The 23,516-nt window shown below is 46.3% G+C and overlaps 1 non-coding gene across 1 annotated transcript; it reads right to left on the bottom strand.

Annotated features, from left to right (window-relative positions):
- Nucleotides 1-21,970: 21,970 nt before the first annotated feature.
- Nucleotides 21,971-22,042, bottom strand: TRNAW-CCA (transfer RNA tryptophan (anticodon CCA)). Its single transcript has one exon. It is a non-coding gene; the product is annotated as a tRNA-Trp (tRNA).
- Nucleotides 22,043-23,516: the final 1,474 nt, after the last annotated feature.

The raw sequence follows: 23,516 nt of genomic DNA, 5'->3' as shown, positions 1-23,516 counted from the left end.
CCAGGGTCCTGGGATGGAGCCCCGCATCGGGCCCCGCATCGGGCTCCCTGCTCCGCGGGAAGCCTGCTTCTCCCTCTCCCACTCCCCCTGCTTGTGTTCCCTCTCTCGCTGTCTCCCTCTGTCAAATAAATAAAAATTTTTTAGAAAAGAATAATCTTAATATGAAATAGACAGGACATGTCTTTGTGAATTTTAGAAAAGACTTGAATCAGAGACACATGATGTTCTTGAAGAGGACTGGTCTTTTCCAAGTAACGTATCAGGTTTTAGGACTGCAATATATTTCGTACTTAAAATTTTTTTAAGTGACTCAAAAAGCATTTAGGAGTATAAAGAGGCAAAGATATGAAAAAATATATTTTTTTTCTGGAAAAAGAAAGTAATGGGGAGAGAAGTTGTTCTGTCAGTTGATCATCAGTTTAAAACAACACACAGGAAAGATTAGACAACTCGATCCAGGGAATGGGAGGCAGCCAAGAAATGGACTTTATTGATAAGCTTTTTCTTACGTTAAAAAGTCATATTTACGAAGGGCCACTGGAGTCAACGAAGAAGTAAAGGATTACTTCATGAACGGTTGTGGAAAAGCATGCTTACCTTGGACAGTGCTGGGATTTTGACTGACATTGCATCATATCTGCAGATTTATTCAGAAAGAATGTACCTCATTAAGATACTGAGTCTTCTAGGTTAATCATATTCCTACTTCGATTCATTTCTTTTTTTTTTTTAAGATTTTATTTATTTGACAGAGACACAGTGAGAGAGGGAACACAAGCAGAGGGAGTGGGAGAGGGAAAAGCAGACTCCCCGCGGAGCAGGGAACCCCATGCGGGGCTTGATCCCAGGACCCTGGGACCATGACCTAAGCTGAAGGCAGTCGCTTAACCAACTGAGCCACCCAGGGGCCCCTCGATTCATTTCTGATTCCCCTAGATGAGTAATGTATTGAGTTTGCTAATGACGTTTGACAAATTGTCATTATTATGATCACATGTGGCTCTTGATAAGAGATTTTTTTTTTAAATCATGTATTGAAATTACTTTTATCTGCTTTTTGTCCCAGTATTCACTGAAGGAATCACATTTTCTTCTTTTAGGACTTTTTTCTTTTTTTTAAGATTTTATTTATTTATTTGCCAGAGAGAGGGCACAAGCAGGGGGAGCGGCAGGCAGAGGGAGAAGCAGGCTCCCCGCTGAGCAAGGAGCCCAACTTGGGACTTGATCCCAGGTCCCTGGGCTCATGACCTGAACCGAAGGCAGACGCTTAACTGACTGAGCCACCCAGGCATCCCTCTTCTTTTAGGATTTTAATGTAAAGTTCTTCCTAGCTTCCCTAATGATTAACCCTCACTGGTTCCTGGAATAAACTTCCTTTGATTATGACGTGGTATCTTTGGTGTATGGTGCTGAATTCATTACGAGTGTTTTATTTGGCACTTTTTATTTTTTTATTTTTTTTTTTTAAAGATTTTATTTATTTATTCATGAGAGACGGGGGGGGGGGGAGAGAGAGAGAGAAGCAGAGGGAGAAGCAGGCTCCCAAGGAGCAGGGAGCCCGATGCAGGACTTGATCCCAGGACCTCGGGATCATGACCTGAGCCGAAGGCAGATGCTTAACCATCTGAGCCACCCAGGCGCCCTATTTGGCACTTTTTAGATCTGTGTGCATAGGTTAGACTCTTTTGTATCTGTGTTCACTGTCTTTGTCCAACTTGGGCTATCAACACCATTTATAACCTTGTAGCATCAGTTGTGAAGCTTTCTCTTTTTATGCTCTGTAAGTATTAAATTATCATAAGAATTATCTGTTCTTGGGGCGCCTGGGTGGCTCAGTTGTTAAGCGTCTACCTTCAGCTCAGGTCATGATCCCAGGGTCCTGGGATCGAGCCCCACGTCACACTCCGTGCTCAGTGGGGAGCCTCCTTCTCCCTCTCCCACTTCCCCTGCTTGTGCTCGCACTCTCTTTTTGTCAAATAAATAAATAGAATGATGTTTTCTTTGAAGGTTTGAAGGCATTCATCTAGAAGACCGGCTGATGCCTTTTAGGAGCTATATTTTGTCTGAACTTAAGGAAAAAAAGAAAAAGGGGCAAGTTTCTATTTCTTACGAGGTCGCTGGTCTATTCAGATTTTCTACCTCTTCATGAATCAATTTTGGCCCATGATAAAACAGGACAGGAATTTATGTCAGTGAGGCCAACACCGGGGAAGACCGTGAACAGTCTCAGACCGCCTCCAAAGTGCTGAAAATACTTCCAGGTTTACATAAGGAAAATGCGGGACAAAGGTCAGTGGTTCCTCGCAGGTAGGCAATAAAGATCAGGTCGATCATTGTCATCTGCGGGAGGGGTCCTGCGGGCTCGGGTCAGTTGCAGATTGCTTGACAGGGTAGTTAGTTGTGTTCCCAGCACCGGATGATTTGCCCACAGGGTCTTTTGCCGGAGGTAAGAGATAAGCTGGAAAGACCTTAATCAGTTAGAATGTTTGAGGTCAAAATGGAGATTGGTGGAGTCCTCTTTCAAAAACTTTATTTTGCAGAGGTCGTTAAGTCTGAAATGGGTTTTGTGGGGATAAGATCAAGATATGAGCAGGGCTGCAATGCAGCTGGAGGCTCTAGGGGGATATCCATTTTCTTGCCTTTTCCAGCATCTATTGGCTGCCCACACTTCTTGGCTCACGGCTCCTTCCTCCATCTTTGAAGTTCATTGTTCCAACCTCTGCCTCACCAACACATTGCCTCTTTCTGATTTTTGACCCTCTTGCTCTCCTCTTGATAGGACCTTTGAGCTTACACTGGGCGCACTTCATAAGCCAGGATGATCTTTGCATACAGGATCCTTAAATTAATCCCGTCCGCAAAGTCCTTTTGCCCGGCATTGTGTTCCCTCTCTCGAGGTCTCTCTCTCTGTCAAATAAATAAATAAAATCTTAAAAAAAAAAAAAAGAATAATCTTAATATGAGATAGACAGGACGTGTCTTTGTGAATTTTAGAAAAGACTTGAATCAGTTAGAGACATGTGATGTTCTTGAAGAGGACCGGTCTTTTCCAAGTAATGTATCAGGTTTTAGTCCACTGCAATATATTTCTTTCTTTTTTTTTTTTAAGATTTTATCCATTTATTTGACAGAGAGAGAGAGACAGCAAGAGAGGGAACACAAGCAGGGAGAGTGGGAGAGGGAGAAGCAGGCTCCCCACTGAGCAGGGGGCACGACACGGGGCTTGATCCCAGGACCCTGGGATCATGACCTGAGCTGAAGGCAGACGCTGAACGACTGAGCCACCCAGGCGCCCCAACTGCAATATACTTCATATTTAAAAAAATTTTTAAGTCACTCAAAAAGCATTTAGGAGTATAAAGAGGCAAAAATATATTTTTTTCCAGAAAAGGAAAGTAATGGGGAAAGAAGTCATTCTGTCAGTTGATTATCAGTTTAAAATAATACACAGCAAAGACTAGACAATTCGATCCAGGGAATGGTACGCAGCCAAGAAATGGACCTTATTGATAGGCTCTTTCTTATATTATTCTTTTTTTTTTTTTTAAGATTTTATTTATTTATTTGAGAGACAGAGAATGAGAGAGATGGAGAGCACGAGAGGGAAGAGGGTCAGAGGGAGAGGCAGACTCCCTGCCGAGCAGGGAGCCCGATGTGGGACTCGATCCAGGGACTCCAGGATCATGACCCGAGCCGAAGGCAGTCGCCTTAACCAACTGAGCCACCCAGGCGCCCCTCTTATATTATTCTTAAGCATTGTATAATTGTAATGTAACGCTCGGAGGTTCCAGGGGTTAGGGTGTGGACATGTTTGGGGGACATTATTCTGCATACCACACTCACCATGTTCTCAACATGTCTTTGGCTTTCCTGTATTCTTTATTCTGATGAACTCTTCACTATATACGGGGTATTTTCTTAAGTCACCATGTTTTAAAAAGGATATGCAACGTATCCTTTATGAACCCTTGCGTGCCACCCTCTTTTTCTTCTGTTCACAATTCGAGCCACTCCATTGCTTCTAGCATTGTGTGTTACAGACGAAAATTCCAAAGCCACTCAGATTCTTTTTATTGTAGGAAACCATGGCGATCGTTGTGGCTAATTTTCCAATATTCTTTTCACTCCAAAAGACTCGTCTTTGCTAGTCACGGCCATCTCATCTTCCTTGTCAGGGCTCTGTCTTGGAAATGGACACACATGCCTCAATCCTGGCCATGAAACATGACCGAGAATCTGATGCAAGTTCCTGGGAAAGATACCCTTCTTTCTAAGAAACAGTCCTAGAAGGAAAAGGCCCTTATTTTCCCCTTCAGGTGTTGCTATATCTAGTTGTGATGCCTACAAGTCCAGCCATTATGCTGCCCGCCCAAGGATGAAGCCAATACTGGAGAAGGGTAAAGCCAAGGGGGTCACAGATGCGAAGGACTCAGAAAGCGAGAGAGCACTAGCTCGAGAGAGATTATAAACAGATCATTGTGAAAGGTAAGTTACTGTCATTTGCAAGAAGGGGAAAGGCTCATGATGTTGTGATTTATAGTAAGATACGGATACTGTATTTGGTTGTTCATCCCATTTCTGGCACAGAGCTCCCAAAACCATTGGAATTTCCTAAGTGATAAGAGCAATCAAGATGCCTTTTGTTCCAATCATAGTGACTTCTGGACCTCACCTAAGGGTGAGGGCTGTTTGCTAGTTGAGCCAACTATGATTAGAGGGTTGGAGCTTTTGGGTTCACCTGCAACCTCCAGGAAGGGGGGAAGGGTTGGATCCAGGTTGAGTTCAATCACCAATGGTAATGATTTAATTAATCATGCTTACTTAATGTAGCCTCCATAAAACACCAAAAGGATGGGGTTCAGAGAGCTGCTCGGTTGGTGAACCGGTGGATATTTGGGGACAGAAGCCCTTGGAGAACATGGAAGCTCCCCACCCTTCTCACATACCTTGCTCTGTGCATCTCTTCCATCAGGCTGTTCCTGAGTTACATCCTTTTATAACAAACCAGTCATCTAGTAAGTAAACTGTTTCTCTGAGTTCTGTGAGCTGCTCTAGCAAATTAATTGAATCTAAGGTGGCAGTCATGGGTACCTCCAGTCTATAGCCTGTTGGTCAAAAGCACAGGTGACAATCTGGACTTGTGATTGGCACCTGAAGTGGCAAGGGGGATCCTGGGGGGGGCGATTTATACACTGAGTTCTTTACCTGTGGGATCTGATCCTATCTCCAGGTAGATGGTATCAGAATTCACTTGAATTGTAGGATACCCTGCTAGTGTGTAAGAACTGTTTGGTGGTGTGGGGAACCACCCCCTTGAGACACACACACACACACACACACACACACACACACACTGGAATTCGATGCAGAATGCTTCTTATAAATGTACACACACAGAAAGAGAACAAACCACCTGTTTTATTCACTTTACCCACAGGTCACTAAGTAAAACACAGAACCTTAACACCTACTGGCTGGTGTTGCTGCTGCTATACCATACAGCCTCTCTCCATCCCAGGGAGGAAAAAAATACTTTTCCTATTAAGTGATTTGAGCTCATCCTGGTAGATGAACAAAAAAAAATAAAATAAAACTCGGCTTCCCAGGAGCTATCAGAATCCCCATGATAAAGGAAGAAATAAACTAATGACCAGAATTCCCGTTGTCTGCCATCTGACGATGCTCACCGAACGGTCCAACCATAAATCGCCCCCACCCCTTGCCATGGGGACGTAAGTCGCCGTGGGAGGGTCAGAACCAGACCCAAACCAGACTGGGCCAAGAACCAGATATAACCTGGGACAGAAACAGAGCCAGGATACACATAGAAAACACAGGGTCGGTGAGAGCCAAGCTTTATTGCTTCGTGAGATTCATGCTGGGCTGGGCCAGGGCAAACCGCCCGTCACGTAGAGGCCGAGTTTAGGCAACAGGCTTGAGCAAAGGAAACTTGAGCAAGGCCAAAGGGCCACAGTGACCACGGAGCTGAATGCAAACAGGATCACTAAGCGACCCACCTCGAAATGGCCACAGACCCTAGCTGACCAGTTACGACCAGGCACAGTTCTTAAGATTACCAAAAAAGGAAAAACTCCCTAGGTTCCCATACTCCCTCACTCCACCCTATAACTATAGCCCCTCACCACCGCCTCGTGGCAGACAGTCTCTCTCCTTCGCTGGCCCTCCCGCTGCTCCCTTGCAGCGTATTCAATAAACTTCTATCTCTCTTGCTCTGCCTTGAGTGAATTCTTTCACTGCCTACTCCACCAGCCCCCACCCAATCAGGATGCCCCATGCTCAGAAGTGCAGGTTTCTTAGCTCTGGTGGGTAAACGCTTCCAGGTTCTCAGTGGACCCTTCAGAGGTGACAGGGAGACCTGGAAGCAGATGCATTTTAGACAAGAGAAGAATGTTATCTGCAAAACTGTTCCAAGGTCAGACTTTAGAGAATAGATTGCCAAATAAGGAAACACGAGGCGCCTGGGTGGCTCAGTTGGTTAAGCGACTGCCTTCGGCTCCGGTCATGATCCTGGAGTCCCAGGATCAAGTCCCACATCGGGCTCCCTGCTCAGCAGGGAGTCTGCTTCTCCCTCTGACCCTCCCCCGTTTCATGCTCTCTCTCTCTATCTCATTCTCTCTCTCAAATAAATAAATAAAATCTTTAAAAAAAAACAAATAAGGAAACACTACAGGTATTTGAAGGGGAGAAAAAGTCAAGATCTCTAAGGTTACCAAGTCTGTCCATGACACACATTTTTTTTCACATGAAAATCATATCCATAAAGTTGGTGACATGCCTTCAGGTGTTGGCATTACAGAAGTTGAGGAGAAGGACTTGAGGTCAGGGAGGAAACAACTTATAGGACTCGGGTCTCATTAATTTGGGGAGCCAGAACTTGACAGAGTGGGTTTGGGGTTTGGCTTGGCTTAGCTCAGGGTCCAAAGTGTTTGGTTTGGAATTTGCTCCTGCCTGCCAGATGTCACATACGCACTCAGTCACCATGTTAGCAGTCAGTTTGTCAGCAGTTAAAGTTGCTTCCCCAAAGAATGTGAAATCTAGAAGCCCTGATGGGTATGCCTGAGCCCTCCCTCCCTCAGGCTCCTCCATGTCCAACTCTGGTCCAGTTTGGATAACAGTACCTATCACACTGAGGAAAACAGCCTAACTGATACTGATACAGAAAGCTCTTTTCTGGGGCACCTGGGTGGCTCAGTCGGTTGGGTGTCTGCCTTTGGCTCCGGTCATGATCTCCAGGTCCTGGAATCAAGTCCCACATGGCTCTCCCTGCTCATCAGGGAGTCTGCTTCTCCCTCTCCCTTTCCCCCTCTGCCCCTCTCCCACCCCCACTCTTTCTCTCTCTCAAAGAAAGAAAAAAACTTTCTTCTTCCTTCTTATATGGCCAATCTTGACTTTATCCTTGGAATTTTGATATTTCACTAGAATTTGTCTGAGATCAGGTCTTCCTTTAACTTCTCCTGACCTTGCAGGGCCCTTTATTCACACACTTCTTAAGCTCAGCCAAATGGCCTTCACTGACTAGTAAACCACCACCAATAGAGTAACGTGCCCCAAATTCTCACAAACTCTGAGGCCTCTGAATCCAAGTCTCCTGTGCTTTTCACAATGTCCCCTCACCGTTTTCTGGTGAGTTTTGTAAAGGCGAACATACTCTTTAGCCAATTTGGGTGCTATTTTGTGTATCTGAGCTTTGTGTCTTAAGCATCTATGATGCACTGAAGTAGCTTTGAATGTATTTTACGCCACGGGGGTACTCCTATGGCTCGGCACTTAAAGAAGAGGGGAAGGTGGTTGCCTCCCACGGCAAGCATAACCTCTGCAAAGTGGCAACATCAAAATAAATCCAGTCTGGGCACCTGGATGCGAATGCCTGCCAGCCCCACCAGCTCACACCTTGCTGTGACCTGATGTAGCACCCTGAGATTTTAGGCGCAGTTAGCCACTGTACAAAGGTGTGGCCGCAATTCTTTACGATCAAGAGAAGCAAACTCCAGGCAAGGCCAGAGGTCAACACCTGCGCTAATTGCTGCCACAATGATCTCAAGATGTTGGTCACTAGGAGGGCCGGGCCTTGCTCCACCACAAAGGAGCTCAAGCCCCCAAACTGGTCAGGAGCTCATTGACTCAGGGCTGCCCGGGGTGGGAGCAGGGCAGAGCCGGCCTGGGGCTGGATTTGGAGGCTAAAAGGGGACACCCTAGGTCCTTCTCTGGGACAGCGTGACCCAAGCCCATTCAGTTCCCCACCAAAGGAGACCTTTGGATTCTGGAAGAAGCAGCATCATTAAGTGGAAAGAGCCACCCACCTGTAAATCAGGAGACCTGGGTTCTAGCCTTGCTGCTGCCATTTCCTGGTTGTGTGACCACAGACCGGCCACCTCACCTTGAATTTTAACATTCTTGCCACTAAATGATAAGAATAATTCCTACTCGGTCTATTCCCATAAACTTTTTTTTTCTTCTTAGATTTTTTTTAATGTAATCTCAACCCCCAACGTGGGGCTCGAACTCAGGACCCCCGCAGTCAAGTGTTGCATGCTCTACCCACTGAGCCACCCAGGTGCCCCTCTATTTCCATAAACTGATTTATGACTATCACGGCAAACTGTCCTGTCTTCCTTTGAACCCTTTCAGTGATGGACCTCGTGATCTGTATCAGTTTCCTGGGGCTGCTGTAACCAGTTGCCACAAACTTAGTGGTTTAAACAACACGGATGTATTATCTCACAGTTCTGGAAGTCAGAGGTCCAAAGTAGGTCTCACAGGACTACAATCAAAGTGTTGGCCCAGCTCCATTCCTCCTGGGAAGCCTCAGGCAAGAATCCATTTCCTCGCCTTTCTTAGCTTCAGGAAGCTGTCCATGTTCCCTGGCTCTTGGCTTGTTCCTCCATTTTCAAAGCTAGTAACACAGATTGAGTCCTTGTCAAATCACATCACTCTCCACCTGCATCCTTAATTCCCCTTGGCCATGTGATATAACAGGTTCACAGATTCCAAGGATTAAGACGTGGACTTCTTTGGGGGCCACTGTTCTGCTTAGCGTACCCCAGAAGGAGGAGGCTCTTCATTATGCTGAGACATAATATAAAATCCCCACCCGCCAGTCCTAATTCTGCTTTCACACTATGTGTGACTTCTCTGCTTCCCACATGATAGTTCTGGAATGATCTGAGCCAAGGATACTGTTTCTCCCATATCTTTTCTGTTCCAAAAAAAAAAAAAAAATTCTGTAGTTTCTTCTGGGGTGTGTGATCTGTCATTGACCCCCTTTCTTCTGAAGCCCCCACATCCTACAAAAGTTGAGGTGTCTGGTACCAGTGATGCATCGCTGGGTATAGTCTGTTCAGAGAATCCCAAACTCCCTTCATTAGGAGGCTGGGAAAATTGGCAAAGAGTGGACAATCTTTACCAACCCCTTTGATGAATTCTTTGGAAAAAAAGAATCACTGTAGCTCAATATACATAAATAAAAGTGCACAGATCATGGTTGTCAGTGAATTTGTGCAGAGTGAACACACCTACGTAACCAGTAGCCAGATTAAGACAGAACATTACCAAGCCCCTCAAAGCCCCCTTGTGGCCTTCTAGTCACTAATCTCCCCAAATGAATCCACTATCTCGGCTTTTAGCTGCATGTTAGCGGGTTGAACTCTGCCTCCCCCACACTCCGCAAAAGTTGAATCCATGTCCTAATCGCTAGAACCCACGAACGTGGTGACCTTATTTGGAAAGCTCTTTGCAGATGTCATTAAATTAGCCGTGTGGAGAAGAGATCATCCTGGATTACCCGGATGGGCCCTAGGTCTAATGACAAGGGTCCTTACAGGAGACAGAAGAGGAAAAGACACACATGGAGGAGGGGCATGGGGAGACAGAGGTGGAGACTGAAGTGAGATGGGCATGGGCAAGAAACACCTAGAGCCGCCAGAAGCCGAAAGGGGTAACGATGGATTCTCCCCTAGAGCCTTTGGAGGGAACAAAGCCGACATCTTGACTTTGGACTTCTGGCTTCCCGACTGTAAGAGAATGAATCCCTTCTGTTGAAAGTCATCAAGTGGGGGGCCCGGGTGGCTCAGTTGTTAAGTGTCTACCTTTGGCTCAGGTCATGATCCCAGGGTCCTGGGATCGAGCCCCACATCGGGCCTCTTACTCAGCAGGGAGCCTACTTCTCCCTCGGCCTGCTGTGCCCCCTGCTTGTGCTCTCACTCTCTCTCTCTAGCAAATAAATAAATATCTCAGCAGTGAGCTTCATCCGTGCTCAGGTGTGTAGCGGCAGTCGGCTCATTCTCATGACTGTATACTAATCCCCTGTCGGAAAATGCCCCTGGGCAGGGCAGGACATTTCCATTTGCTGCACTTCCTCACCAACGTGTGGAATTTCTCATTTTGGCCATCTCAGTGCGTGTGTGTAGTGGTACTATATTTTGCTTTTAATTTCCATTCCCCTAAGGATTGAGATTTGTCATCTTTTCACATATTTTTTGGCCACTTGAGCATCTTTTTTTTTTTTTTTTAAGATTTTATTTATTTGTCATAGAGAGATGGCACAAGCAGGGGGAAGCAGCAAGCAGAGGGAGCAGCAAGCAGAGGGAGAAGCAAGATCCCTCTTGCTTCTGGAGCCCGATGCGGGGCTCGATCCTAGGACCTTGGGATGACCTGAGCCAAAGGCAGATGCTTAACCAACTGAGCCACCTAGGCGGCCCAAGCATCTTCCTTTTCATCATCTTTTCTGTATCTTTCTACTGGGTCTGCTAAACGTTGCCTATTTTTCTTACAGATTATAAGAGTTCCTCATATATTTTAAATATAAATCCTTCGTGGACTATATATATTACAAGTATGTACCACTGTTCCCTGAGTTGCTTCTTCCTCTCTTAATTTCTTCTGATGAATTTGAGGACTTTAAAGGTCAAGCATTTAGGTCTTAAGGGAACTAAAATTCTACAAAAGAAGGGAAGATGATTCTTTTTTTTTTTAAAAAGATTTTATTTCTTTGACAGAGAGAGAGCACAAGCAGGGCGAGAGGCAGAGGCAGAGGGAGAAGCAGGCTCTCCACTGAGCAGGGAGCCCGACACGGGGCTCGATCCCAGGACCCTGGGATTGTGACCTGAGTTGAAGGCAGACACTTAACGACTGAGCCACCCAGGTGCCCTCTTTTTTTATTTTTTTATTTTTATTTTTTTATTTTTTATTTATTTTTTTTAATTTTTTTAAAAATTTTTAATTTTTTTTTTTAAAGATTTTATTTATTTGACAGAGAGAGATAGCGAGAGCAGGAACATAAGCAGGGGGAGTGGGAGAGGGAGAAGCAGGCTTCCCGCGGAGCAGGGAGCCTGATGTGGGACTCGATCCCAGGAACCTGGGATCATGACCTGAGCCGAAGGCAGACGCCCAACGACTGAGCCACCCAGGCGCCCTTTATTTATTTATTTTTAAAGATTTTATTTATTTATTTGAGACAGAGAGAATGAGAGAGAGAGAGCACATGAGAGGGGGGAGGGTCAGAGGGAGAAGCAGACTCCCCGCTGAGCGGGGAGCCCAATGCGGGACTCGATCCAGGGATTCCAGGATCATGACCTGAGCCGAAGGCAGTCGCCCAACCAACTGAGCCACCCAGGCGCCCTTTTTTTATTTTTTTAAAGATTTTATTTATTTACTTGTCAGAGAGAGCACACAAGCAAGGGGAGGGGCAGGCAGAGGGAGAAGCAGGCTGAGCAAGAAGCCAGATGTGGGGCTGGATCCCAGGACCCTGAGATCATGACCTGAGCCGAAGGTTAACCATGCTTAACCCACTGAGCCACCCAGGTGCCCTGCCCCCAAGAATATTAATAACAATGACGACTGAATCGTGTCCCCACCAAAACTCCCATGTTGAAGCTCTAACCCCCAATGTGACTGTATTTGGAGGTAGGGCTTTTAGGATATAATTAAGGTCATAAAGGTGGGGTCCTAATCTGATAAGACTGGTGCCCTAATAAGGAGACCGTATGCATCAGAGAAAAGGCCATGTGAAAAGACAGAGCAAGATGGCAGCCATCTAAGAGCCTCAAAGAGGGTCCTCAGCAGGAAGTGAGCCACCCGGCACCTTGATCTGGGACCTCCGGCATCCAGAACTGTGAGAAAATAAATTTCGTTTAAGGCTCCCAGTCTATGGTATTTTGTTATGGCAGCCCAAGCTGACTAACACAACAATCATAAAAATGTCATGTCATTGCTCATAATTTGACATGATGACATTTTTTTTGGTAATCGAATTAGCCACTGCCATATTGCAGGGCTATGCTAAGTGCTTTCATCCATAATCTCCTAATCTTCACAGCAACCCTAGAGGGGTTCTTAGCTTCTTCAGAGGGGCTCCTTTAGGGTTTGAATGGCTAAGTAACTTGCCCGAGGGTAAGTGGTTACTAAGCGGCAGAAAGGGGACTGCAAATGACTTCTGCCTGATTCCAGAGACAGCGGAAAAATAGAAGGTCATAATTTAATATCAGATAATTGAGAGACAGGAATACCCAGCAAATGCACTGTGTAAGCCTGCTGTCCCCAGGCACAAAGCAACAAAAACGAATAAACCCCATATTTTCAGATGCGGGGGTTCAGAAAAGGCCCCCATCATCTCCCTCTTGTCAGGAGCAGCCTCGACCCAAGAGTCTATGAAATTTCTACATTAATAATGATTCCAGGAGTTTTGTTCTCTAAAGTGCCTGAAATCTATGCAATCTAGGTCAGAGGAAAACACGGGAGCAGCAAAGTTGGAGAGTTACAAGAATGTTCATACTAGGAGGGTTGTAACAAGTAGCCAGTAAAATCCTTGCATTCAACCCATTGGGCAGGGGGCGCCTGGGTGGCTCAGTCGGTTAAGCGTCTGCCTTCAGCTCAGGTCATGGTCCCAGGGTCCTCGGATCGAGCCCCACGTGGGGCTCCCTGCTCAGTGTGTGTGTGTGTGTGGGGGGTCTGCTTCTCCCTCTCCTTCTGCTGCTCCCCCTGCTTGTGCTTTCTCATTCTCTCAAATAAATAAATAAAATCTTAAAAAAAAAAAAAGAAAACTAAGGCTCATAAAAAAGCAACTGGCCAAACTAGGATTCGAGTGTAAATATGTCTAACTTCAAAGTTTATCCTTTCCGCTAAGAAACACGCATTTCATTTATTTTAAAATATCAGAGACCAGACATCATGTATGATAAAAAAAAAAGCAAGGGACTCAAGCTCCATTCAATCACAAACTATCCCTATTTTTCCAAATTAAAAAAACAAAAACAAACCCAACAGGTGAGTTTCAAATATTTTCATTTTCTCACCTTCAAATTCTGTTTATAGGACTTGTTAAAAATGGAATTTGAAGAGTTGTAAACTATTTCAGTGAGCAAAGGAAGGCCGTTAGATAGAATACAGACGCATGTGATGCTTATAATATGTAATATAAATTACTTTTCATCCCTTTGCACAGATCCTGTCTGTGAGTCGGTCCTGAGGCTTCCTCTGGGTTGACTTTGATCAGTGATTTCTTTTTTTTTTTTTAAGATTTTATTTATTTACTTGACAGAGCAGAAGCAGGGGGTAGCGGCAGAGGGAGAAGGAGAAGCAGACCCCCCCACACACACACCGAGCAGGGAGCCCCACGGGGGGCTCTATCCGAGGACCCTGGGACCATGACCTGAGCTGAAGGCAGACGCTTAACTGACTCAGCCACCCAGGTGCCCCTGATAAGTGATTTCTGACCCAGCTCCCCCCTGGGCCAAGGACATTTCGTAATCATGACAGCACCTTGCAATGGTGCCCCCTACTTCATCCACTCAGCCGGCCACCACCTGGACCCCCCAGTCCAGTGACCAGTGAGCTTATTTGGCTTTTCTATTCTCTGAATAATAGGTTTTGACAGCACACCCCAGGACGCAGGAAGACTTTCCGAGGGAATCTGTGACAAAGTCAGTTTTAAGGAACTGATTTTCCAGACTCTCAATTTCCTCGTCACAACCTCCCTCCCTGAGAAACGCGCTGTGGTTTGAGCGTTCCTTTTGGTTGTCTTTGCCCTTTCTATGTTCAGTCTTTGTCTCCAGAAAAGCCACCTTCTCCCTCGGGTGCATCGCCCCAGGGTGTAAAAACTTCGGAAGTGCCAAGTAAAGAGGCAATCTGACAATTTCAAGCTCTGTTATCAAAACTTGTAATACATTTGTGTTGTTTGTTTGTATGGGCGCTGTGCTAATATGAATCATAGTAATAATTCAATCCCAAAGAAAAATTGTTAACGCTTAGACCTCTAAGGTCTCAGGAAACAGGCATTTTAATTTTCAATTTATATTTGCGTTTTTGTGGAGAGAAGTATGACAGGGTGGTAAAATAAAAGACATCGAGCATGAAAGTATATATTGTCCTAAATTTGTGGAGGGAGGAACGGAAATACAAAGAGAAAAAGGAAACATGCAAAATATCTAACCAGTACATAGGAGTTTGTTCTTGTCTATTTTAAATGCATCATAGTATCAAATCGTGGTGGTGTTTATACTTCATGGGCTATATTTAGAAAATGATGTAACTGCTGATTTTAACACGTTACTATTTATAACAGGCTGGCTCTTGCAACGATTTTAAATGACAATAAAAGTGTTAGGTGCCCACTAGAAAATGTGCACAGGTTACATCGTTTTCCGGAAAGTCTTTTAGGGGTACTCAAACAGAAAAGCTCGAAAGCACTCACTGAGTCAGAGGAAAAAGATGTTCCAAGTTCACGGCCCAGTTTTTCCTGGGTTTGCCACTTGCGCCCTCTGCTGGTGAGCTGCATCTCTAAGGAGGCCGCGCTGTCTTCCTGGTCTCTGCATTTCCAGCCGTGGTCAAAATCCTGCAGGTGGGGGGCCCTGACCAGAGCCGGGCTGCCTGTGGTTGCCACGGTGGGCAAACCCATGTGGATTAGCATGATCCCTTCACAGCCCGCAGGGCACAGAATCACGGGGGCAGGTAGGCAGCAGAATGCTCTCCCGTCCAAGTGCTGAACTCATGTGACCTTCCTTTCCTGACTGATCGAACGAGGAGTTTCTGGCTTTGAAAATAGTAATAATGTTGGAATAATAATAATAATGATAATAATACCCAACACCACTGTCTATGGTGTTTACTATGTGTCCGTCGCTGTTGGAAGCACTCTCCATAAATTCCCTCACTGAACCCTATGAGGTAGGAACCTTTACTGTTCCCATTCTCCAGAGGAGGGTGTTGGGCACGGAGCGGTGAAAACTAAATAAAATAAACTGCCCAAGTCACACGACTGATCAGAGATGCAGCCAGGATGTAGATGCAACACCCCCACCCCCACCCCATTTGGTATACTTGCCACTTTCCTTTGCCGTTCATTGGGGGGAAATGAGAAACACAGGCGCAAAGACAAAACCTTCTATTTCTGTAATGCACTTAGGACACTTCAGAATATATCTGGGTTTCCCTTGGTCACTTTTGTCTCTCCTCTTTGCCCCTGTCAGTTTTGTGTATCGCCTGGAGATAAAGCAGGCAGACGTCGCTCTATTTCGTTCTGACATTCAGCTTCTAGCATTCTCCCCACTAAGTAAGGGCAGCTCAGGGGAATGAGGTGGTAGGGACCCAACCACAGCTTGCTGGGCTGAGGTCCCCCTGCCCCTCCTCTGAAGCATCGAGTTCAAATAGGACATGGGGAGGAAAGAGAAAGCAGGCTCACTGCTGAATTCTCGAAGCTTTGGTTGCACTTGTGCGCTGTCTACTGAAGGAGCAGATTCTGATGCCCAAGCATATTCCATCTCTCTGGAGCCAAGGACGACAGGATGCAGTCATGAGTCCCCTGGAGAGTCCCACCAGGGTGTTTGAGCCTGGGGCCAGCAGAGGGGAGGTGGTGCTTACCAGCACTTGGGGACGGAGGGGGCCTGCCGAGAAGGACACTTGAGGGGTTCTGTGAACCTCCACTGAGGCCACATGTTGCGGCGACCCCGTAGGGAGGCAGCTCGGGGATAAACTGCCTCTGAGAGACTGAATATACGAATGGACAATGGCCAGGCCAGATATCAAAGTAGAACTCCGGGGGTGCCTGGGCAGCTCAGCTGGTAGAGCATGCAACTTTAGAGCTTGGGGTTCTGAATTTGAGCCTCATGGTGGGCACGGAGATTACTTAAGAAAAAAAAAAAGTAGAGCTCCAACTCACAATCTACCTCTCATGACAGTAACCAGCCAGGAAGGCTGAACGTGGGACTTGTAGGAAGTCAGACTGCCATCTCTGGTAATAATCCAGGAAGCCAAACATGACCTCTAGAACAATCAGCCCCAAATGGCCAGGACTTGATTAACCACTAACAGCTTCCCTGAGTTTTGTCCCTGCCTCCGACTTAGGACCAGCCAGAGTAAAGCAAAGCTGCACCTGTGACCAATCACATAGGACGCCCCAGTTCTAGTTAGCCTGCTTCCAGCTTCCTCAGGCCGCTGTAAATCTCTCCCACCGCCCCCTGCCCACCTCTGGGTCTCGGCCGAAACACAGGTGCTGGTGGCTGAGTCCCTTCTACAGCAAGCTCAGAGTAAATGGCCCTTGCTTTTCGCATTTGGTTGGCCTTCGTTCAGGTCCACATTTCTTCCTTTCTTCCTCCAGTTGGTCCTCCGCATCAGCCAAACTCAGTTGGAAGCCAGAGGGCGAGGGTCACATGGATGGGGGCCACAGAGGAGTCACATGGGAAGGTCACACGCTGGGTCAGATGCACAGGTGGGCTATGAATGGAGACATAATGAATGGGGCACCCATGAGAGAGGTCCCATTAGGACAAGGTCAGGGACCGTGGGTCAGGCAGGTGACACACAGAATTCACACATGCGGTCGTATTGGGCTTCTAAGTGAGGCCCTGTTTACTCCACCCATCCCCACACCAGCCACTGCCGGGGTCATCCCATCCCAGAGCTCTTAGATGTTGAGGTCAGAGATTTTGTTCTAGAAACCTGCTCTCTGCCTGACCTTTTAGCTGTCCTGGGTCCCTCAGCGTGCATGCCCGACACCCTGCCTTTAAAAACTATCGATGTGGGGCGCCTGGGTGGCTCAGTTGGTTGGGCGACTGCCTTCGGCTCAGGTCATGATCCTGGAGTCCCGGGATCGAGTCCCGCATCGGACTCCCTGCTCAGCGGGGAGCCTGCTTCTCCCTCTGACCCTCTTCCCTCTAGTGCTATCTCTCATTCTCTCTCTCTCAAATAAATAAATAAAATCTTAAAAAAAAAAAAAACTATCGATGTGCCAATGTCCCTTAGAAAGTCTTGTCTGTATCCTCCAGGAGGACAATACTCACTGATGTTCATCACTTTTTTGCTTTGAGTAGGTAATATATTCATAATATATTCACATATTCAAAAATCTAAACGACATATAAAATGAATGTGAAATGTTTTGTTCCTACGTTTGCCCCCTTTCACCTTATTCCTAACTGGTTGATTTTATAAAAATGATTGGTTTCTTTTTTTTTTTAAGATTTTATTTATTTATTTGACAGAGGGAGACAAAGCGAGAGAAGGAACTCAAGCAGGGGGAGTGGGAGAGGGAGATGCTGACTTCCCACTGAGCCGGGAGCTGGATGCGGGGCTCGATCCCAGGACCCTGGGATCACGACCTGAGCCAAAGGCAGATGCTTAACAACTGAGCCACCCAGGCGCCCCAGAAACTACTGGTTTCTGTACATTAATTTTGTACCTCATTATCTTACTGACTTCTCTTTTTGTTTCTAGTAATTTTTCATCTGACTCCTTTAGGTTTTTCAGTTAAGGGAGAGTATCATCTGCAAGCAGTGATCATTTTAGCTCCTTCTGTGCAGTGTCCATAACTCCAATTTTCTTCTATTGTCTATTTTCTTCTAGAAAATTCTCTAATTTTCTTCTGTTTCTCCTATTGTCTGGGTTCTGTCTTTGGTCTATGAAGTAATTTACAAGTGTTTTTAAACATCCTAATTTTAGTACGCTTTTCCTTGCTGGTTTCTAAATTAATGGTAAATGGGTCAGAGAAAGTGACCTGAATGATACCAGTGCTTTGGAGTTTCTTGAGATTTCCTTCACGGTCTAGAAGGTGGTCGCGTTTATATAAAATGCTCCATGTGAACTCAAGAACAGTGTTACCTATTTGTTGTATGCAGAGTTCTATCTACGTCCACTGGACCAACTTTATTAATTTATTATTTAAACCTCGATATCGTTAGCTGATTTTTTTGTCTGCATACTCAATTATCTCTACTCTGTTAGTGATTATCCTACATTTTAATATATTTAACGTGGTTTCTGTTTAATAAATATCTTTCAAAAAATACAACCACTTTAAAAGGCTTTACTCCCAGATCATGTTGACTCTGGCTTCCATGTTGTTCTTGGCCAGTATTGTAGTTCTATTTTGCAAATCCACACATTTGTGATATTTTTTTTTGTTTCTGTGTGGTCAAGGTTTGTTAGCTAACCCACGTGTTTACCATTTCCTTTACTCACTGGGTCCTTCTTGCCTCTCAGACCTTCTGCCTGGGATTGTTTTCCTTCTCCCTGAAATATGCCCCTCAGAGAGTCCTTCAGGGAGAGCTGCTGGGGGATCCATTTGTTTGAAAATCTCTCTATTTTTTTTTTTAAGATTTTATTTTATTTATTTATTTTTTTAAGTAATCTCAACACCCGATGTGGGGCTCGAACTTAACAACCCCAAGGTCAAGAGTTGCATTCTCTACCAACTGAGCCAGCCAGGTACCTGAAAATATCTCTATTCTTTAAGATTTCACTTATTAATTTGAGAGAGAGGGAGAGGGAGCATGAGCAGGGGGAGGGGTAGAGGGAGAAGCAGACTCCCCACTGAGCGGGGAACAGACGTGAATCTCCATCCTAGGGCCCCAGGATCATGACCTCAGCTGAAGGCAGACGCTCAACCGACTGAGCCACCCAGGCACCCAAAATATATCTATTCTTTTTTTTTTTTTTTAAGATTTTATTTATTTATTTGAGAGAGAGAGAATGAGAGAGAGAGAGCACGAGAGGGAAGAGGGTCAGAGGGAGAAGCAGACTCCCCGCCGAGCAGGGAGCCCGATGCGGGACTCGATCCCGGGACTCCAGGATCATGACCTGAGCCGAAGGCAGTCGCTTAACCAACTGAGCCACCCAGGCGCCCAAAATATATCTATTCTTGAAAGATAACTTCCCAAGTATATAATTCTAGGCTGGCGATTGTCTTCTTTCAATGCCTTAGAATTAAGGATTTATTTATTCTGGGGTGCGAGGGGCAGAGGGGGAGAGAGAGAGAGAGAGAGAGAGAGAGAGAGAGAGACCCAAGCAGACCCCCTGCTGAGTGCGAGCCGGACATGGGATTCAATCTCACCACCCTGAGATCACAACCTGTGCTGAAACCAAAAGTTCCATGCTTAACGTACTGTGCCACCCAGGCATCCCAGTGCTTTAGGATTAATAATGCACTTCTGGATTTCCCTGTTGCTGCTCAGAATTCGGCTTCAGTCCAACTCTTTTTTTTTTTTTTTTGTAGATAATTGTCTTTTTTTTTTTTTTAATCCCCTGGTGGTTTTAAAAACCTTTACTCTCCATATTGGGCAGTTTCCTTATTTTGTATACAGGTATGGGTGTCTTTTTCCTTATCATACTTAGGAGATAGAGTGCTTCTTGTGAGTGAGGACTCATGTCTTCCATCAATTCTGAAAAGTTAGTAGCTGCCATTTCTCCAAATACTACCTCTCGCCTACGGTCTGTCTCCCTCAGGGAACTCCATTTAGGCTGAGATGAGACATTTTCATTCTATCTACAGTATCGCTTCGTTCCTCCCATATTTTGTATCTCTTTGCCTCTTTATTTGCCTTCAGTGTAATTTCTTTAATTCTACCTCTGTATTAAGTTATCTATTACTACATGGGAAATTAACCCCAAACCTTAGCATCTTAACATTTATTATTTCACACAGTTTTTGAGGGTCAGAAATTCAGGTGTGTCTTAGCTGGTTGGTTCTGATTCGGGGTCTCATATGAAGTTGGAGTCAAAATGTTGGCTGCGGCTGCAGTCACCCAAAAGCCTGACTGGGGATTCCTCATGAGGTTGTTGCCTGGAGGCTTCGATTCGTCATCAAGTGACCCTCTCTGCAGGATTTCAGAAATGTTCTTGCGACATGGTAGCTGGCTTTCCCGGAGCAAGTGATCCAGAGAGAGGCAGAAAACCACAGTTCTTTTATGACTAAGTGTCCAAAGTCACACACCATAACTTCTACTTTTTCTATTTGTTAGATGAAAGGCATTAAGTTCAACCCACACTCAAGGGAAAGAGAATTAGGCATCACCTTTTGGAGGGAATGCCAAGATTTACAAACATATTTTGAACCACCAAGATATTTTATTTCATTAATTATTTTTTTCAGCTCTGTCTAATCTGCTGGATAATATACCCGTGTGTTTCTAATATCAAATATTAAATCTTTTATTTCTAGAATTTTCTTTCTAGTTATTTTAAAACATACCGAGTCATTCCTATTGTCTCTTGTTCTGTTAAGTTTATAGTCCTCTCTTTTATTTTTAAAGGATTAAACATATCCATTGTGCCCTCTGTATTTGAGAATCCCCATATCTGAAGTCTGTGGATCTGATTTTGCTGGTTCTTACACAAAAGGTCTTCTCACTTAATTTATTTTATTTTAAAATATGAGTGTATTTTGACTGGTACTTTAAAACTAGAAGGCCTGTTTTGAGGGTGTATTTCTTTCAGGGAGAATGTACCCTTACTCCCACCAGCATGCTGTGGGTCCTACTAACCTGGGAAATCATAAAATACTTTTTTGACATGGAGGTTTTGGACTATGCAGGTAGAGTGAATTCTGACCTGAAACCCATGTTTCAGATTAGATTCTATGTACCCTCTAACCAGATTTAATTAATGTTAACATTTTGGGGGTGCTTATTTATTTAAAGATTTTATTTATTTATTTGACAGAGAGAGACACAGCGAGAGAGGGAACACAAGCAGGGGGAGTGGGAGAGGGAGAAGCAGGCTTCTCCCGGAGCAAGGAGCCCGATGCGGGGCTGGATCCCAGGACCCTGGGATCATGACCTGAGCCACCCAGGCGCCCCTGGGGTGCTTCTTTAAAAAAAAAAAAAAAAAAGGTGAGACTCTGCCACCATCCCTTCTTCCTCCTCATTACCCAGAGGTAACCACTATCCTAGAATTGGTGTGAACAATCTTCATCCATATTTTAATACGGATTTATAGCAAGTTATGTATCATTAACATACACAGTACGTGTTGAAATTTTTTTACAACTTGCTTTTTTCCCTATACATCTCTCTACTGGAGGAGAGGTAGCTTTTTTTTTTTTTTGTAACTATTAGCAAATAATATTGAGGTGAATACGCAGGCCTTTGGCTGTGGCTAAATCCACAGAGCTTCTACAAGTGGTGTAACAATCCAGATGAGAGGGAACATTTGGGGCGGAGGGGGGAAAAGAGACGGTCAAGGCGAGCAAGAAGACACCTGCAGAAGGCACCCAGTCCTTCTTGGGACGGAGGGGCCACTTCCTGGACGAGAGACCCCTCTAGGGGCGCATTCAATCTTCCCGCAGGTGGTGGTCCGAGGGGCCCAAGTGCGTTGGGGGAGGGGAGGAGGGAGGCGTGGGGAGGAAGATGGGCGCTGATAACGCCAGGGGCCAGTGTTGAATGGCCAGGGGGTGCGCAGCTCAGGGCGGCCGCCAGCGCGCGGGCGGGGGTCACTCTGCGCTGGCCGCGGCGCCTCCTATCGGTCGCCAGGAGCAACCTCTGCCTCTCGCCGCCGCATGCGGAAACCGTGCATTCGCTATGCAGGGACAAAAGAGCGGGGTTTTCTGCCTGCTGGCAGTATAACAAGGGGCGCCTGAGGCCAGATTTCTCACATTCGGGCTTCTGCAGCGCTCCTCCCAACCCCTGTACTTGGGTGGGGGGGCGGGGGGGGAGCGGGGAGGAAAAAAAGAAAGAAAAGACAACCCTGACCCCGACGTGACTTGAACACGCAACCTTCTGATCTGGAGTCAGACGCGCTACCATTGCGCCACGAGGTCACAGCAAGCGGACGCCTCTGCGTCGCTAAAGACCTCGCCGCGGCGGCACCGTCCCGCGGCTCGGAACACCTAGGCCGAGAAGCGCCGCCCCCCCCTCGCTCCCCCGCCCCTTCGCCCCCTGCCTCTCCCCCCACCCCCCACCCCCCGCACACTGAAGGGGAGGAGCGCGAGCCGCCCAGCACCTCGGCTTCCGGGAAACCCGCGCGCCGGGGCCGCCGAGCCCGAGCGCCGCCCCGCCGCCCCGCCCGCCCCGGCGGAGCCCCGGTGGTCCGGGGAGGCGGGCGGCGGCGGCCGGCAGCGGGGTCCCCCTTCCGTGGGGGTCGACTCGCCCGGCCCTCCGCCCGCTTCAAACGGCGGCGGCCGCCGCGGCGCGGGTCCGAGAACACTGCGCGGGGTGGCGGCGACCCCTCCCCCCGCCCCAAGCCGGCACACGGTGGCCTCGACCCCCAGGCTGGGAAGACGCCACGGTTTTGTTCTTTGCAAAGTGTGAAAGGAAACATTTTCTTTGACGAGGGTCACACCAATATCGGGAAGACAATTCGAGTCCTTGGAAACCCCAAGAGGTCGCCGGAGGTCGCCCGCTCTTATGATCGCACGCGATATTTCTTTTTGCGGAGTTTTACTGGTTGGGTATAATCCCAAATAGAGTTTTGATCTTTGAATTGATGGAAAGCACCCATAGGGGAAATACCCCTACGTTTGCACGAATTGTAAAATACATGTGTGTCCGGCACCCAGATCAAGAAAGAGAACATTAGCACCCCCCCTTCTGGTCACTTACAAATTCATTTTTGAGATGGGGTTATATCGTACATAACCTTTTGTCAGTGTCCTCGCTTGTCGTTATATTACGCACATATTTTAGTTAATATTTTTTCCTAGCGTGATTTTAAGCGGCTCATTGTTCACCTCATGGGAGTCTTAAGTCCCTGCTTTTGGAGAGCACTTTTTCCTTTTTTTTTTTATTAAATAAAAGATAAAATTATTAAATAAGTGAGTAAATAAGCTCTTGAATTAAGCCATTAATAATAGAGAGCACTATCCTGGTCTAAGAACATGAAGCATCAATTAATTGAATAAATACAAACCCCACGAGGGCCTGATATTCTGAGAAGGAACGATCCGGAATGGGCCTCGCTCTTTGTAAGAGGGAAAAGAGGAACTGTGTCTGGGGCGCTCAGTGAAGCCAGTGGGGGGTGGGGTGGGGTGGGGTGGTGGGTGAAGGGCTCTCTCACTATCCTGGTTACTCGGGGACAGCTAAGACCACCAGAGCTTCTGTGAATCTTGGATAGGAATCTTGGCAATTTTTGTGTTTCTGGCCAGGTGTGAAAATAGCAGGCATTTGGGATTAACTGTGAGTCCTGAGGCAGCTGCCCTACGGCTGTCAGAGAAGCAGAGACCAGAAGGTTCTATCACTGTCCTCAGGGGGCAAGAGTCAGCTAGCCCAAGATTACTGATTCCATCTACAGGTATC

This window comes from Eumetopias jubatus, unplaced genomic scaffold (genome assembly GCF_037043125.1).
Source record: "Eumetopias jubatus isolate StellerSeaLion01/CBP00866 unplaced genomic scaffold, mEumJub1_p1.0 scaffold_10, whole genome shotgun sequence".
Lineage (NCBI taxonomy): Eukaryota > Metazoa > Chordata > Mammalia > Carnivora > Otariidae > Eumetopias > Eumetopias jubatus.
This window is presented reverse-complemented; position numbering and strand designations above follow the sequence as displayed.